Consider the following 15,661-nt stretch of genomic DNA (forward strand, 5'->3'; position numbering starts at 1 on the left):
AACGTCTCTTGATTACTAATTTTTTCTTTCTTTCTTTTTTTTTTAAGTAAACAGGCGGAGACACTATTGCGTTCTATTTTTACATTCTAAGCGCCACTACAGTTTTCCAGTTGGCGATGTTCAGAAAATGTCAGTGTCCTTGAAAATCAAACAATGAGCACTAAACATGCAAGCTCATCTGTTCTCCGCGACTTGGCACATAATTGTTAATCGGGTTGGCACCCTACCTTTTCACTATGACTCCGGGCATTAATATCTTTGTTAGCTTATTATTTTATGAAAATCATGGTAATCCTCGTCCTGCGCCAGCTCAGTCGTTTCGCTGCCGAACCTGGCCAAACGACGTACATGACCAGATGAAGGTTTTCGTAAGAACGCCCACAATTTAGGCTCGCGTAACGATTTCGTAGTTCTCAAAGTGGCCCCGTACCACTGTGTCGCTGGTTGTGTACCACAAGGGGCACATTCGTATCACAAAATTGAGCGAAAACGACGTAACACAGCCGCGAGCGCGTTGAAACCGAAGCCCACCAAATAGACAGCATCCATAAATCCGTCACCGCGCGGGCGTTGCATTCTGGGAACCTTTGGGCCAGGAGCGGATCGCGCGTATGGATTTTGCTTCTCCCTGATTCCCACAATGCATAACGCGGCATTATACGCCGCGATGAGGCGCTTCGAGTTTTGTAATGAGTATAGTAATTTAAAGGAAGCCACCTTACGGATGGATGGATGAATCCGGCTGAGCCCTTCAAATCGGGCGGTAGCTTACGCCACCTAGCCTTTTTGTTTTAGAATTTAAGCTTAAAATATTTAAATGTGAAAACTATAGTCACTCCGCACTGCAAAGAAAGTGAGGCTATAAAACCACCTTCCCATCAGTTAATAAGAAAATACCTAGTTTTCTATCGCTTTCTGCCACCATTCACCTAATCTTTGCTTGGTAATCTCTAATGTCTTGAAATCCACACTTCCTTCGCTGTCTCTAAAACCCAATGACTTTATTAAATCTATGTTGCCATCGGTAGGCATAGGGTGAAGCCCTTTACAGTAGAGTATCCACTGCAGTGCTCAGCCGGCTCGTCCTCCTCTCCACAAGCAGTGCACACTGTATCCATTTCCTGGTACTTCGCTCTGTATATATTCTGGTCCGCAGAACACCCGTCCTCGCCTCAGACAACAATGAGCTTCCCCTAGAATTGTCATAAATGCTTTCTTTGGCAATAACTGTTTCGTTTAATCTATAGCTTTCCAGAGCCGTCTTTGTCTGCATTCCCTCTAGCCACCGATTTCTTTCTGTGGCCTTAACTTTCTTCTTAACTGAGACCTGCTCTTCCGTAACTCCACTATAGCTTAAAAACTTTCGTCTTAATTTCCTAGTGCGCTGTCTCCACTTTGTGTCTATACTCCTCATAAATAAATAGCTGAAAACCTTTCGTTCCCATTGCTCCCCATCCATTTGCCTCAACCAATCCTCAAATTCTATCTTGCTCACCGCTTCCCTGCTCTCAAATGACGCCCATCCCATGTCCCCTTGTACTCCCTGGTTTGGCGTGTTGCAATGTGACCCCAAAGCCAGCCTACCTACTCCGCGCTGTTTTATTTCTAGTCTTACATGCACTTCGGATTTCATGCATAGCAATGCGTTTCTAAAAGTCAAGCCAGGCACCATGACCCCGGCGTCGAGTTCGTCAGCGCCCTCTATCCGCCGGTCAGATAACTACTGGGATGAAAAACCGTTTTATCGTGAGTAGCGCCATTTTGAGAGCGAGAGAGAAAAGGGGAAAGGGCTACCGGCGCTTTCCTCCTTTCTGATTGTGTAGAAAGAGTGGAAGTCCCGGATGAGAAAGTGAAGGAGAGGAGAAGAAGAGAGTGTGCGGTGCTCTGACGACAGCACGAGCTGTTGAATCACGACTTTGTTTATGGTCTAGGCTTCATATCGATCGATCTGGAGGAGGTGGAGGCTTCATATTGCCATTGGTTTCTGACTCCTTTCCAAAATATAACGCATTTGTTCACGTCGCATGTGTCCCGCGGTACGTATTGACATAACGCGTTGTCTGATTTCATGCACCACATATGAAGTGTGATTATGCATACGGTGGAGTATGAATTCCAGTTGGAGCGCTATCGTGATCATTTATATCTTTTTTTTTTTTCTTTATCACTGTTCAGCTGCATTAAAACTGACATAATACCAAAACATACTCGAGATCCAAGAGAACGCGACCTCCGCTCCTGAGTGGTATAGTCGAGAGAAATTACGACTGCTTATCGCAGCTTCATGCGCAATCCATCACCTACGAAGTTCCGCTTATCAGCGTATAAAGCCCCACCTTGCCTAATCTCACTGTCCGCCGGAAAAGAAATTATCATTCGTGGCTGCGTCGTAACATTTATCGTACGTATGCAAACTGGCGGGACAAAGTATTCGTACAAAGTCCGCAGATGTCGTCGCCTGTCGCCTGTCCGTCGAATGAGGGGATCGCTCGGTCAAGAGCCTCTCCCTAAGAGAGACTCGCTTGACGCGGGGATCTAACAGTCTTGGACCCAATAAAGTGTACCTCACCTCACCTCGCCTGTTCTTATCACACAAAACTGGGTCACGTCACCTTATAAAACTATGTCTGTGTCCCGCAGATTTTCCGGTGCTTATTTATAAGGGTCGAAAAGCGCAACAGGACAACGGACAGAAAGGAAGACACAGCGCTTGCTGAATGGTTGGATGGATGTTAATGGCTATACCCTTTGTAAAGGGCGGTAGCTTGCGCCACCTAGCCTAAGTCTTAAAAGGCAAAAACGGGATTCCTCCCGCCCGACACTTCTTGCTTCCTTTCTGTCAATTGTCCTGTTGCGCTTCACCGACTCGGCCGTCCCCAACTCGGCCAACTCTCCACCTTCGTTGTTCACAAGGTTAATCGGCGAATGTTTTTCGGTGTTGGTTAATTTTTCAGATGCCGGCTTCTTTCGGTCATTTGTTTCGGACAGACCCTAAAAACGATAATTATCCAAAAAAAAAAAAATAATATGAAAAAAAAAATTGAGAGGTTCAAAACGAACAGGGGAGGATTTCGACAAAACCACTCCTAGTTGTAGCAAAAATTTCCAGAAATGAGTATTTTTCGGTTTTTAACCGATTTCGTATTTCTGACACCAACGGGTGTTTATCGGTATTTTTCGGTTGTAAACGATTTTTTTTTATTTGTGACATCGACGCATGTTGATTGGTGTTTATCGGTTAAAACCAGAAAGCGCCGATTTCTACATGTTATATATGTACTAAACTCATCTGGTCAACTTGTTGGCTATACATTTTTTTTTTTTTTTTTAATGAGCGCAAAGACAGAAGGAGAGTAACAGAACCAGGACAAAGCTCTGTATCCTGTCGGCGATAGAGCGCTCTATCCTGCATTTACGTTCTTACTTTATTATCCTTCCGCTAATTTGAATAGGTTATAATATATGTACTCTGAGCTCGGGATGGCGGTTTCGTCAGCGATCCCCTAGGTTGTATTCCAAGGTCAAATTTATTCATTAAAATCCAAGAACTGGGCCATCGAACCTTTTATTAAGAATTTTAATTTTTAACCGGTGACCTTTAGTCCACTAATTAATGGATTAATCGGTCTAATGCGAAGGGTTATATACCGAGTGTTTCTGCGCAAACTTTCAAACATCCCTAAAAATAGGGTGTTGGAGGGAAAAAAAAAACATATTTTCGGGAACAAGCTGCCAGCCACGACGGACGTGCGAAAAAGCATACCACTTAGCAACATAATAAATTACCATAAATTTACTAAATCACTCTTCGATTAGTCAAGATAAATGGTTATACATACCCTCAACGCCCCCGAGGCATTGAGGGTATGTATAAATAAATAAGTATAAATAAAATTACGGATTTGTCGAGCGTCATCGAAAACCCCCCAAAGCAGTCAAATTCAGGCCAAATGAAAGCACGCGCGGGTGCGCTAAAGTTACCTTGTGTGCGGCGGGGCAAAGGGCTCGTCTTCCCTTACCGGTGCTGGCTTGGTAGGACACTACGAGCAGCCAACGGGTACCCGATGCCGACCGATGCAAAGCGCAAAAATAAAGAAAAAAAAAAATAAACCCCGGAAAAAGAGAATTGACGCGCAGCACAATGGCAATACTCGTGGCGGAAAACGCTCTTTCACACGCGTCAAAAAAAAAAAAAAAAAAAATACAAGAAGTGTCGCGAGCGAAATGGCCAGATGTCAGCACCCAAGTATAGAGAGCACAAAGCAGGGTTTCACAACTGCTTACGAAAATATAGAGGGCACGCCAGACTGAGCGCTCCGGAAGCGGCCTGCCTGCCAGTCGCGTTCTGATCAGCGTGCGTAATAGATGACACAACTTGATCCCGCTAGTTTAGCGCAGCGGTATGCTAGCGCGCCAACAGATATAATGTATTAGTTGTTTTTTGTTTTGTTTTACGTGCTTACCATATCGAGAGTATATAGCTACTCACCTCAGTCAAAACAACAACGTCGGTCAGGATCTCGACAGGCTGGAGTCATGCCGTCGTTGCAAAACGTGCATATCTGCGGGGAGGAGAAAAACAAGCGCCGTCGTTATAGCAGACGGCTTTGCGCTCGATGGATGGACGTATACGGCTAAATCCTCGTAATCGGACGGCGGCTCGCGCCACCTACCATCCATCTTATAAACACCCGCAGCGCTGACGAAGGCACGAGCGTCGTGGCTTTGGAACCCATAGACCATCAGAACGTCAGAAAGGAGGATGGTGCTTTTCATAACATTTCTTCGTGGTAGGAAGAACCTGACCATCTACGGGACATTCCAGCAGTGGCCGAGGGGGCTGAACTTCGGAAGTGACGCAGCGATGCGCAAAGCGCACGGTCACGTGATGGTTCATCGCCGCAATGTGACACCTACCTAACACTGTAATGCAGAAAAAAAAAAAAAAAAAAAACTTCTAGTTGAGGGAAAAAAACAACAGCGGGAGAACGTCCCAAGTTCGGCTAGATTTCATTATTTTTTTCCCTCCTTTTCCGCTGACGTCGCCGACATCTTCACGGGTGCACCTTTGTGGACACAACCACCGAATGACTTCTTGACATCTTGATAATGGTAGACACATCAAACTGCACCACCCTTTCTCCCATGATACGTTCCCTTTCCATCGCAAGCTGATTTCAGACGGTGGCTCTACCCGCATAAATCTACAGCTAGCCACAGACTCTATCGTCGTTTTGCCACCCCCGAAAGCCTTCTCTCTTTCTTCCTCAGGGCCGTTAGAGCCCGCAGCCGCGTTATTTAGGCTAGAGCTCACGTGCACTCTCCGCTTCCCTGCAGGATGTATACATTCCCGGACGACGAACTCGTGTCCTAACCTCCTCGTGGGTCAAGTTCGAGTGCCAGCAGCTTGCGATGTGCGATCATGTTGTCTGGGTGCAAAGTCCCGCGAGAGACTGCCGTCGGTTGGCGTAGAGCATTTCATTTGCTGTTGAGCTCACTGATCCGTAATTCAGCGATCGCGGCAGTTTTCCTTTCTAAACGGGCGTTAAGAGGAACGAGAACTTTCTCACCTCACAAATAAACTACGCACCGCCAAACGTTCCGATTTCTGCCCAAATGTCGCTCTATCGGTTTGGACCAGATGCCAACGTTTCGGAATTTACCGTTGCCTGGTTAAATTTGAAGCGATCTTGGGAAATTTTCAATGCGAAAACGGCGGCCAACAAATTTCGCGAATACACGGAGATGAGGGACATCGGATGATATCGCGGGAACGGGTTCCATTTTCTCATCGAAGATTTACGCAAATCGCTTGTAAGTTACGAACAGAATAACGGCTAGTGTCAGCAGTGGCCGGGTGCTGACGTGTCGTTAATCGGTAGTGCGACGTTGGTTTGTGAAGGAATGACATAACATTTCTTTAACTGGGTTAACTCCGATCACATCAATAGGCTTTCGCGTTCATTACGTGGCGTGCATCGAGTCGTTTTGTCGACGGAACGATATCTTGTTCCGAGGCATGGTGCTATGGACAAGATTCAGTTCTCCGCATCTCGACCGTGCGTAATCCCCCGGACCGTGAAAGGGGTGTTGAAGTTGAACTTGATCCTCGCACGCTCGCGAAGTGTCACGTGTTGTGGATATACATTACACACATCCTCTGTGAAATCAGGCTGAGGTCAGACAAAAAAGATGGAATAGCTAACACTAGTTCCGAGACTCTGAGATCTGATTCCAATCGCTAGCGCTACATCTGGTGAGAGAGTTCGACGATAATAAAATAGTTTAATTTTGCGACAAAAAGAAAAAAAAAAACGGTTTATTTTGTTTCCAAACATCTGGTATTTCATGCAGCAGACTGGTCTTTAGTGCTAGCTTATGCCTGAAGTACATCGGAGATGAGGCAAGCATTTTACTAGAGAAATATACTTCACTCCGCGAACATCAAATCGCCTCGGCGCCGACCTATGGCTGCTATGGTGCCCGACGGGACGCCTTTTTCGGAGGTCGATACGGGGCAGAGCAAGAAGGCAGAGTAGTAGTTTGACGTACGTGACGTCATGTCCAGTTTTCGTGACATCTGCCTTTACCCTTTACTTCGCGCACTCCTCCGGAGTATGCTCCCGGCTCGTTCCTCCGAAGTCAACCCACTGATCTGTGAGTCAACCCAACTGTTATAGTTGGAAAAACCGGCCCGTGCTATAGTCGTTTGCAAAGCCAGCAAAGCGACGTAGATGGAAACAAATCGCCGCGGCGTTTTTCGCGGCCTCGGAGATGCAGGAGCGAACCGATGTTAAAAAATTGCGTTTCAACTACGAGTGTCAACAAGATCCACGTAAATACCTGGGCACACTCGGAGCGGACGCGCGCGTTTGATCGAAGTGCTTCGGGACCGATCTTTTACGATTACCACTCGATACTGATGTGACCCTCGGCAAAGAGATGTGGGACCGGCATTGCGTAGCTCCCACGAACTGTTATAGCTCGACAGTGACGTGCCGTCGTGTCAGAATAAAAATGGCATACTAATAACAAAGTGTACATACCGTGATGCGAAGGCAATCCATACGAGGTGTATTTGGGCTCCATATCACACAAAACAAGGAGATAGATAAATCGCTAAAACGTCGATTCACTCAAATGTCGCTGTTCCCTAAAACGTCATTCGCTCATGTGATATGGACCTCGCTAACGGATCAGAACCTACGTACTGTCTTGTTACCATATATAAATATAAAATAAAATAAAAGATTATTTTCACCATGTGCAACCATAGATGAAAAAGCTGTGGGGAAAAAAAGCTGCAGCATTGCAGCTTGACGAGTCCACCAACCCTTCATATTGGCAGCTAAGCAGCATCGTGCTAAAATATTCAAAAAGAAAGAAAAAAATACCAAAGCAATATTAAAAATACATTTCAAAAGCACTCTCACCTGGAAAAAAAAAAGATGCACTGGGTAAAAACCACCACAAGGGAAAAAAAGAAACAAAAAAAAAACATTGTGAACATAAAAGTTTAGAGCGCACAGATAAAGAAAAAAAAATCGTAAAAATCATACTCTCTCGGTTTCATACATTGTATGAAGTCCTCTGTATTTACAGGTGCATAAAACAAAATGCACAAGCAGATCAGTGATAACTATTTTCTAAGGACGGTAGTATAAAACGTAAGCAATATTTTCCTAGTTGCAGCGAGGAGTAGGCACTCCCCAATTTTCTCTATTTCTCTCAAAGTAACTTAAAAGTAATTTGCTACTTTTCTATGGCAGCGTAATTTACTCAATTAATTTCCATTTGAGTAATTTCTACTCTGCTTAGATTACTTTTGAAGCCAATACTCAGTAACTTAAAGCCCGACCTATTTTCCCACGCAAGGTAGGAAAATCCTCTTCGCCACTCTTCCCACTTATCCCTCTCCCATTGCTATCTTGGCAGTGAGGGGACTCGTTTTGTTAGTGCATCTTGGGGCTGGGTAAGCCAGGATAAGCTACCGGCTTATCCAGCCCCAAGATGTAGCAACAAAAAAAGTCCCTTCCTCCCTCCCTCCCTCCCTCCCTCCCTCCCTCCCTCCCTCCCTCCCTCCCTCCCCCCCGTCAAGATAGCAGTGGAAGAAGGGGCAAAAGGGAAAAGTGGGGCAGGGAGGAGAATTCGTCCACCTTGCGGAAAGTGATATTGTAGGTCGGCCTTTAACTTAATTACCTTTATTTTATTAACTTGTATATGTCTCCCGCACAAAACCTACGGAGTTGTGCGCGGAAAAGGCTCTGTGCGGAAGCCAAAAAAAAAAAAAAAAAAAGGTACGAAGCCGAGGCCAGCCCAAAGTGATCCTTTGGGGTACGATCAGCTATATAAAACTCCAATGCAATATTGTCACTCTCCACATTGATATATTGTGTTGTTTATAGCTGTTGCCTAGGACCTATGGGGGTGAACTTAATTCGAACTTCGCCGGTGTTTTGTTTAGAGGTTCAAAGTTAAACTTTTGAATTCAGCAGGTTCGAAAGTACGAAAATTGCCGAATTTCATAACGCGAAAAATTCGGAAGTTCTAAAACAACCGCATTTTCTTAGCGCCGAAATTCGGAAGCTCGAAAATCGTCGAATTTTTATGTAGCAAGTTCGACCTTTCGAACTCCTTGGTTCGATCTTCAAACCTCAGGTTCGCAAAAAGTTCGCGGCATCTCTACTGGGAATACTTCCCACGTCGAGTTTTCGTGTCACGGTCACGAGCGAATGTCGTCCCGTCCGTTGTAATCCTCGCACCGTCGAACGCACGAGCACTTCGTAGGACCGCAGACCACTGCCGGCCATCGTCAACGAAACCACGTGATCTCCGTCCTAGTACCCCACGCGACGCCTGCGCCGCCCCCCATTTTCCCTGCCGGGGCCAGAGACGGAGTGCTAGGGAGCGCTCTGAGAGAAGGGGGGGGGGGGGGGGGGCGCACTCCACCCATCTCGCGCATTCTAAAAAGAGCGCTCCAGAGCAAGCAGACAGCACCACGCTGATTCGCCAAGGGGAGAATTCTGAATACGATGTGTTCCCTACTAAAGTATACGGATAAAGTATAAACGTTCTATACCCCATGGGCAACTTTCTGTGCCATTTTTTCGACGAGAAGAGAAATGCGCGTGGCCCTGTACTGCACAGTCGCAGTGGAGAGGTAGGGAAGGAGGCAGCCAAACAAGTTTGCCTAAGAAGTTTGTCCTTTCCGACAAACTCATCATGCCCATCCCGAGATTTTTATCTCGCCTCTAATTTCCATGTAGCTTACGCCATCTAGAGGATGATCAGCGAACCGCATCCACGTAATAGTGAAAGGGGGGGGGGGGGGGGGGGGGAGTAGTAGTAATGTAGATGGAATAGAAACCCATAATATTGCGCCAAGCGTTGTACCAGTACTTCGACAACACGGTCCCTAGTTAGTTCTCTGCCAAAAACAATAAAAAGCTGAAAAGAAAATAAAAAAAAACATGTTGAGGCTAACCCGTATTTTGTATAAAATACAAACCTACGTTAAAACCACAAAACGCGATGAGAGAGAGAGAGGAGTGTAGAGAGCTCAAATGTAGAAACAGCTGCTCTTACAGCCGTTCAAAAGCGCCGACGCAGGAAGAGACGCGGGTGTCGCGCGGAAGAGTCGTCAGAAATATTTAATAGAATTTGTTGCAGTTTTCGATTAGGGCAACGTAGCTAGTTTGTGTATAGTGTGTCTGAGCAATATAAGTCACCCGGGCATCGAATACGTCGACAAAAAATGGTGAATACCGGAGGTACCAGAAACAAGTCCCTATTAGGGACTTTTAGCAAACCGTTACCGTGTTCTGCGTGCCACACTATATACTGGAGCCTTTGAAGCGAGCTTTTCAGCGCGCCCCGCGGTCACGGTATCACGGTTCGCTAAAAGTCCCCAGTGTACCGCAGCGGACGGTACGAACCATATCCCAGCCAATCCAGAGCGCTGAAAACATACCACGTGACTGCACGCCCCGCGAGTTGCCGCGTTCCTCCCGAAGGTCACGTGAGTGACGCTGCAGCTCGCACGGGGCTATTATTAGAATGGCAAAATAATAATCGTCCGGCGAAACTTCGATAGTCGCTGATTTGCCTCAAAATTGGTTCAACAGATTAATAGGCGACCAGCCGCCCACGTTACAAGTCCCAATAATCTTTTGTCGCGAAGTTGTTGAATTTTTAACTTTGGTTCGCTTTTACTGGCAAGGCCGAAAACGTGACGTCAAATGTTTAAACTTGTTCCCCGACGGGTGACAAAAAAAAAAAAAAAATGACGGTGTGAAGTGAATGCTGGGAAAGTTCACGCACGCAAAGCGAAAAGCAAAAGTGCAAAATACTGCGCCTTGTTTCGACTGTCTGCTCGATTTGCAAGTTATACGATGCGTGACGTCAACCGCACTGGAGAGCGCGGGAAAATGTGAACGTTGATTTTGACATCACCTTCATTAGCCGTTTTTTCAATAGCCATATTTTGAAATTTAGAGATAATAAATAGCGTAGGCCGGGAAGACTGAAAACCCGGATAATCCGAAAATGCGCTTAGCTCGGGTAGCTCGAAAAACCGCCGGAGCTCCTCTGTAACTACACGAGAGGCTTCTCCTCCTGGATTCCAAGAGTGAAATGAAGTCACTACGCATCACAGCACTCTAAAAAATAAAATGCTTGAAAGGTTTTTTGATACCCCAAGAACTCTTTCAGCTCGCGAAGAACGGTTTCGCCGGTTTCGCCTCAAGCACTATCGCCCTCTGGCGCACTAAAAAGGCAATCGGGCGATGAAGAACTTTTTCGCATCAAATAGGTTTTTCACGAAAAACCCTTTTAGATTGTGTTTAAAATAACTTTCTAGGGTGAAAAATGTGGACAAACCGAAAAAAAAAACTAAAAAATCTTTAACGACCAGTTTTTTTTTTTTCTTTTTTTTTTTTTTACGGTGTTTACGAACACGCCGTTTTTGTTTCCAAAAGTCTATCGAACAACATTGATGGTCACCATTTCTTGGGCACGAAGCGCGTGATTGGGTCCGAGTCGTCGCCGAACGCTGACGTCAGCGTGCTCGGAATGCGTGATCAAGCATACATGCTCGGAATGCGTGATCAAGCAATGGCGGACAGGCGATGGCGCAGACTTTTTGAAAAGGGTCTACTGTCGAGACCGGTTATAACGAAATAACGGCTACAGCGAAGCGATATCAGGAATTCCCATTCCCTTTCGCACTTCGTTATAACCGAAGTCGGTTATAACGATATAGCGGATATAGCGAAGTGATTTCCGATTCCCGTTGACTTCGTTATAACCGGTCTCGACAGTATTGTCCCTTTTCCAATAATTTTCCAATAAGCTTCTGCGTGTACATACACCCTCTCCCCTGGCCTTGCTTCCCGCTGTCGCCATTTTCCGAGGGCATATGCCGTCCTCGCGGGACGGCATATGCCCTCGGCAAGTGTCCAATTTGGACACTTGGCGAAAGAGGCGGCAAGCAATTCGACAGCCGTGATTGGCCGGCGCCGCGTTTGACCGTGGAATCGGCCAATCGCGGCGGTAGAATTCCTCGCCGAGCTTTTCCGCCAACTGTCCCAGATTACAGCCCCTGCACGACCAACATATTAAGCACCTATCTTCGCGCGTATTTCGTATTTTCTGACGATTCCATTTTTGAGTATCGGTAGTATGGTTCATAAAAAGCAATGAAAACCGATATAACGGCACGGGGCCTATGTGTTCTGACGGCAGGACGCAGGCGGAGGCATGTTGGGCTGCCCTTCCATGGCCTCCTCCAATGTTTTTCGGGCGCTGGCTACGCTCCTGAGGCCGCTGCATTCGCTGGTAGAGGCTTTTACCGTGAGGCGCTTGGTGGCGCTCGCAAACGAACCAATAACCAAACGATACAGAGAAAAAAACGCTGATTATCATCGTCACCATTATCGTCGGTCTACTGAACTTAGGAGCAGCGGGAAATGTGCTTCCCGCCTCTCGTCGCACCATTGGCAAGAAATAAGTTGATCGAAATTTGAAGGTTCATCTTTTCAAAGCGCGAAAGGCGTAGAACAAATGTCCGTGCACGCAAGTGACGTTCAGAAAGCTGTTCTCACGCATGAGGAGAAAATATTTCTATGCCTGTCCCGCAGGCCCAGGCAGTACCTGAAGAGGACAAATATAGATTCGCACGGAATCCTGCATTCGGAGGTATCATCCAGCGAAGCAGCGCAAAGACCGGAGTAGCGAATAAAAAAATGCGAATCAACAGATGTCGACTGACCTGTCTATTCTGGTGATGAAAACAATGAAAATGCAAGCTTCATGCCGCGGGTTCACACTTGACACCGCGCTTTGAGGCGATTCTGTTTCCGTTTTGGTTTAGTTATAAGTGCCGCATGCGGAAATCTAAAAAAACTATTACGGTTCCTTTTTTTTTGTTTTTTGTTTTTTTTTCTGCTGGACAGCCGAGCGTTTGGACAGGCCGGAGCAGAGCGCGCGAAAAATCTAGGCCATGTCCCTTCATTTGTAGTTCGCAGACAACTCGCCCGACGGCGCGCGTTACTCGAAGAATGTTTTCATGAAGTAGAGCTCAATAAAATATTAGAGAAATGTTGGCTAAAATCAAGGGACGGATAAGGGCTACATCCAATTAAATTAGCTTAGAATATTATTTCTAAAGTGAAAAAACTATTTGGCTAGGTGGCGCAAGTCACCGCCTGATTCAAAGGAAACAGCCGCCTTGCCTCCATTTCCCCATCTATCCAAACTCTTTAATAGTTAAAAAAAATAAAGGATAAAGAAAAAAAAAAACGACGCCCCGTTTACCGTTTTACCGTTTCACCGCTTCACTTTTATTCTTCATTTTCTCTGCAGACAAAGACGTCGAAAAAGGCGCGCGTGTCTGCGAGCGGTTCACGTCGCTCCTCCGCCGGGCCGAAACAGCTCCTAATACGGATACCCACACCGAAAACAAGCCCCCGAGGGAGTCCATCGACATCCGACGACCACTTACGTAACGCGACACACGGAGTCGCCGACTGACGTTAGTTGGCTTGGCGCTCGCCCCTAGGCCGTCGTGGAACGCCGCCAAATTGGCGGGACCAACGCGCGTGTCCCGGTCAAAATACCTAAAAGCCTGCACTCTCCACGCTAGCTGTCAGTAGCTCGGGGCTGAACTCCGCAAGGTACATCGCGTATATTTGTTGTACCGGAAAACTGCTAATCACATGGGTTAGACTAGAGCTATGATTTCTACATCACTACTCCCCCTGCCCCCGAATTTTCTAAACAAATCACGCAAACTCGTGGTGTAAACACGGGAGAAAGGTGGCCGAGTGAGTTTTCGCATCGCAGTTCGGAGCGATGCCAACTCTCTCGCCTTCTCCCTCCGGAGAGGGATTCATCAATTTTTCTCTGGTCAAATCTGTCGACGTTATCCCAGCACCGGCCACACGCACCGCGGTTTAAGGATTTGGAACGAAGCCACGCGGGAGGGAGTCTAAATTTTCCTCTATCACCCCTGTCCCCAGCTGTCCTAGTTAGTTTTACTTCGTTCAATTTTCCCTGGGCAATTTCCACCAATCTTCTAACCTCCTCTTTGTGACTAATCATTTTCTCCTCCATTCTTCCATCCTTGCCAGCAAAACCCAGCGCCCTCGCCAGATCCGCTATCTTTAGGGAGGGCAGAGCGAAGGCCCGTGCACTTCAAAACCAAATGTTGCAGCGTCTCACTAGGGAGTTTTCGTAGATCGTTTTCGCCGTCCCGCAACGGCTCTCCGCAACCCGCTACGATCACCGGAACTCTACAGTCAAGGCCATGGGCACGCAGGCGCAGTAGCGGCTTCTTCGTTGCGGAGGGCTTAGCGGAGGGGGAAACGCGGTCTACGAAAACTCCCTATTGTGGCATACGACACGGCACATAATGTGTTTATTTACTGAAATTTAGTCATATACGTCTTTGTCCTGAATAACACTCCCGTTCTCCCCTCCAACAGCAACGAACTTCCACGTGAATTAATTACCAAACACCCTAGCCTTTCCTATGTCCACAGTTTGTGACCAGTGCAATGCTAAGCGCGAAACACATGTACGCCGAAACCGTCCGATCCGACGTCCGATCGCTCTCCGACTCGCCGCAAACGATTATCCGAGTCGCATGCTTCCGACCGAGCCTGCGACGCGTCGTTCTGACGGTTCCGATGGGCTCCGCCCAGTTCCGTGACCAGGGCCTGTTGCCTGACTTCCTACAATCGCCCTTCTGCTCAAGAGAGGCTTTTCTTGGCAATGCAGTGGAAGATACAGGTCCGCGTTCCCTCTCCCATTTTGAGCGCTGAATAAAGCTGTGCGATGGCTCTCCTCCTCTCCCCGGAAATGCCAAGAAAACAAAGAGGGATTCGCAACCGGATCCTTGCTCCTGAATAGCCCGCTCCCCAAAACGCGACGTCCTCATGAGGCTCCCGTTATTTGCGTCGTCAATGGCTGCGGCCATCCGACCACCGCAGCCACCTCTGGACAGTCGGTCGCATGCCGCAACGCCGTTCCGACGTTGCGACACGACCAAACAAGCCGCGTCCGACCGTCGTATTGCCTGATCGGACGTCGGATTGGACGGTTTCGTCGTACATACGTTTCGCGCTTTAGAACTGATTTTTCTTCCATTCTTACCCCCCACATTTTCTTTTCTGCCTCTTTCACTCTCTAACTGAACTAGTCTGCTCAGCGTCTCAGCCCCATCCCTAGTGCTCAAGCATACAAGTGTTAGCTTGCGGGTCCGCTATGTCCATTTCAAACTTCTACCCTTTCCTCCCTTTAGAAGAGCAAACGCTGCTCTCAAAGGCCGGCAAGCCCATGTCCCCATGTGCTCTCGATCTCTCTGGGAATCTTATCGGGACACTTGGCGAAAAAGCCGGCGAGGGATTCGCTCGCCATGATTTGACGGCGCCAAGGACAAGCGCGGCGCCGTCCAATCATGCTGGGCTAATCCATCGCCAACTTTTTCGCTAAGTGTCCAGATTATAGATGAGCATCGCACCGGCGAGCGGTCGTGTACATATTTCTAAACGACCAGGACGTACTTGTCGTCATCCGAAAGTAGGCCAGATTTCTCATCCACAGCTGAGACACCCGACGCCCATCCAGGCTGACTATCTTCCCGCTGCGTAAACATACAGAATACACACATCACAAATACTTTACGGTAACCCCCTTCCCCAGATTGGAAATCCTAGATAAACGACTGGAGCACCACTGCGGTGACCGCCGGACCTATCCTCTGCCTCCCTCTCATCTCCCGACCCGACTCCGCCAACACCTCCTTCTGCGCGTTGGTATGGGCGAGAGCGCAATCACGTGACAAAAGAGAGGCGTATGACTGGTCCAACGAGGACGTAGCGTCCACCGCAGTCTCAGCTTAGGGGTAAAAGCGCACACCCAGCTCGACGCGCGTGGAGCGGAAGCTCGCGTTGCAGAACCCAGGGATCCCTGGTTCGAACCCCACCCCTGCCCGTTCCGATCTGGATGAGCATCGTACCGGTGTGCGGTCGTGTATCACAACTGCGTGGTGCACGTTAAAAACTCCAGGCTAGCGGTTGTACTGCACTGGCTAAATTGCTCACCAACAGCGTGTGACTCGTCGCAACTTTAATGGCTGACCAACCACACGCTGTATAATATC

General features: G+C 47.6%; 1 protein-coding gene across 3 annotated transcripts in view; it reads right to left on the reverse strand.

The window, feature by feature from the left end:
- Positions 1-15,661, reverse strand: part of LOC8037168 (monocarboxylate transporter 12) — a 54,884-nt gene that overhangs the window by 34,094 nt on the left and 5,129 nt on the right. For 2 of the 3 annotated variants that reach the window (XM_040213335.2, XM_040502005.2), the window contains exon 2: positions 4,490-4,562. The gene's annotated coding sequence lies outside the window, so the exon portion shown is untranslated. Of the gene's footprint in view, positions 1-3,981; positions 4,041-4,489; positions 4,563-15,661 lie in introns of all 3 variants that reach the window. The other variant, XM_040502006.1, reaches the window with a different exon arrangement.

Source organism: Ixodes scapularis, unplaced genomic scaffold (assembly GCF_016920785.2).
Source record: "Ixodes scapularis isolate PalLabHiFi unplaced genomic scaffold, ASM1692078v2 PGA_scaffold13__105_contigs__length_92229423, whole genome shotgun sequence".
Lineage (NCBI taxonomy): Eukaryota > Metazoa > Arthropoda > Arachnida > Ixodida > Ixodidae > Ixodes > Ixodes scapularis.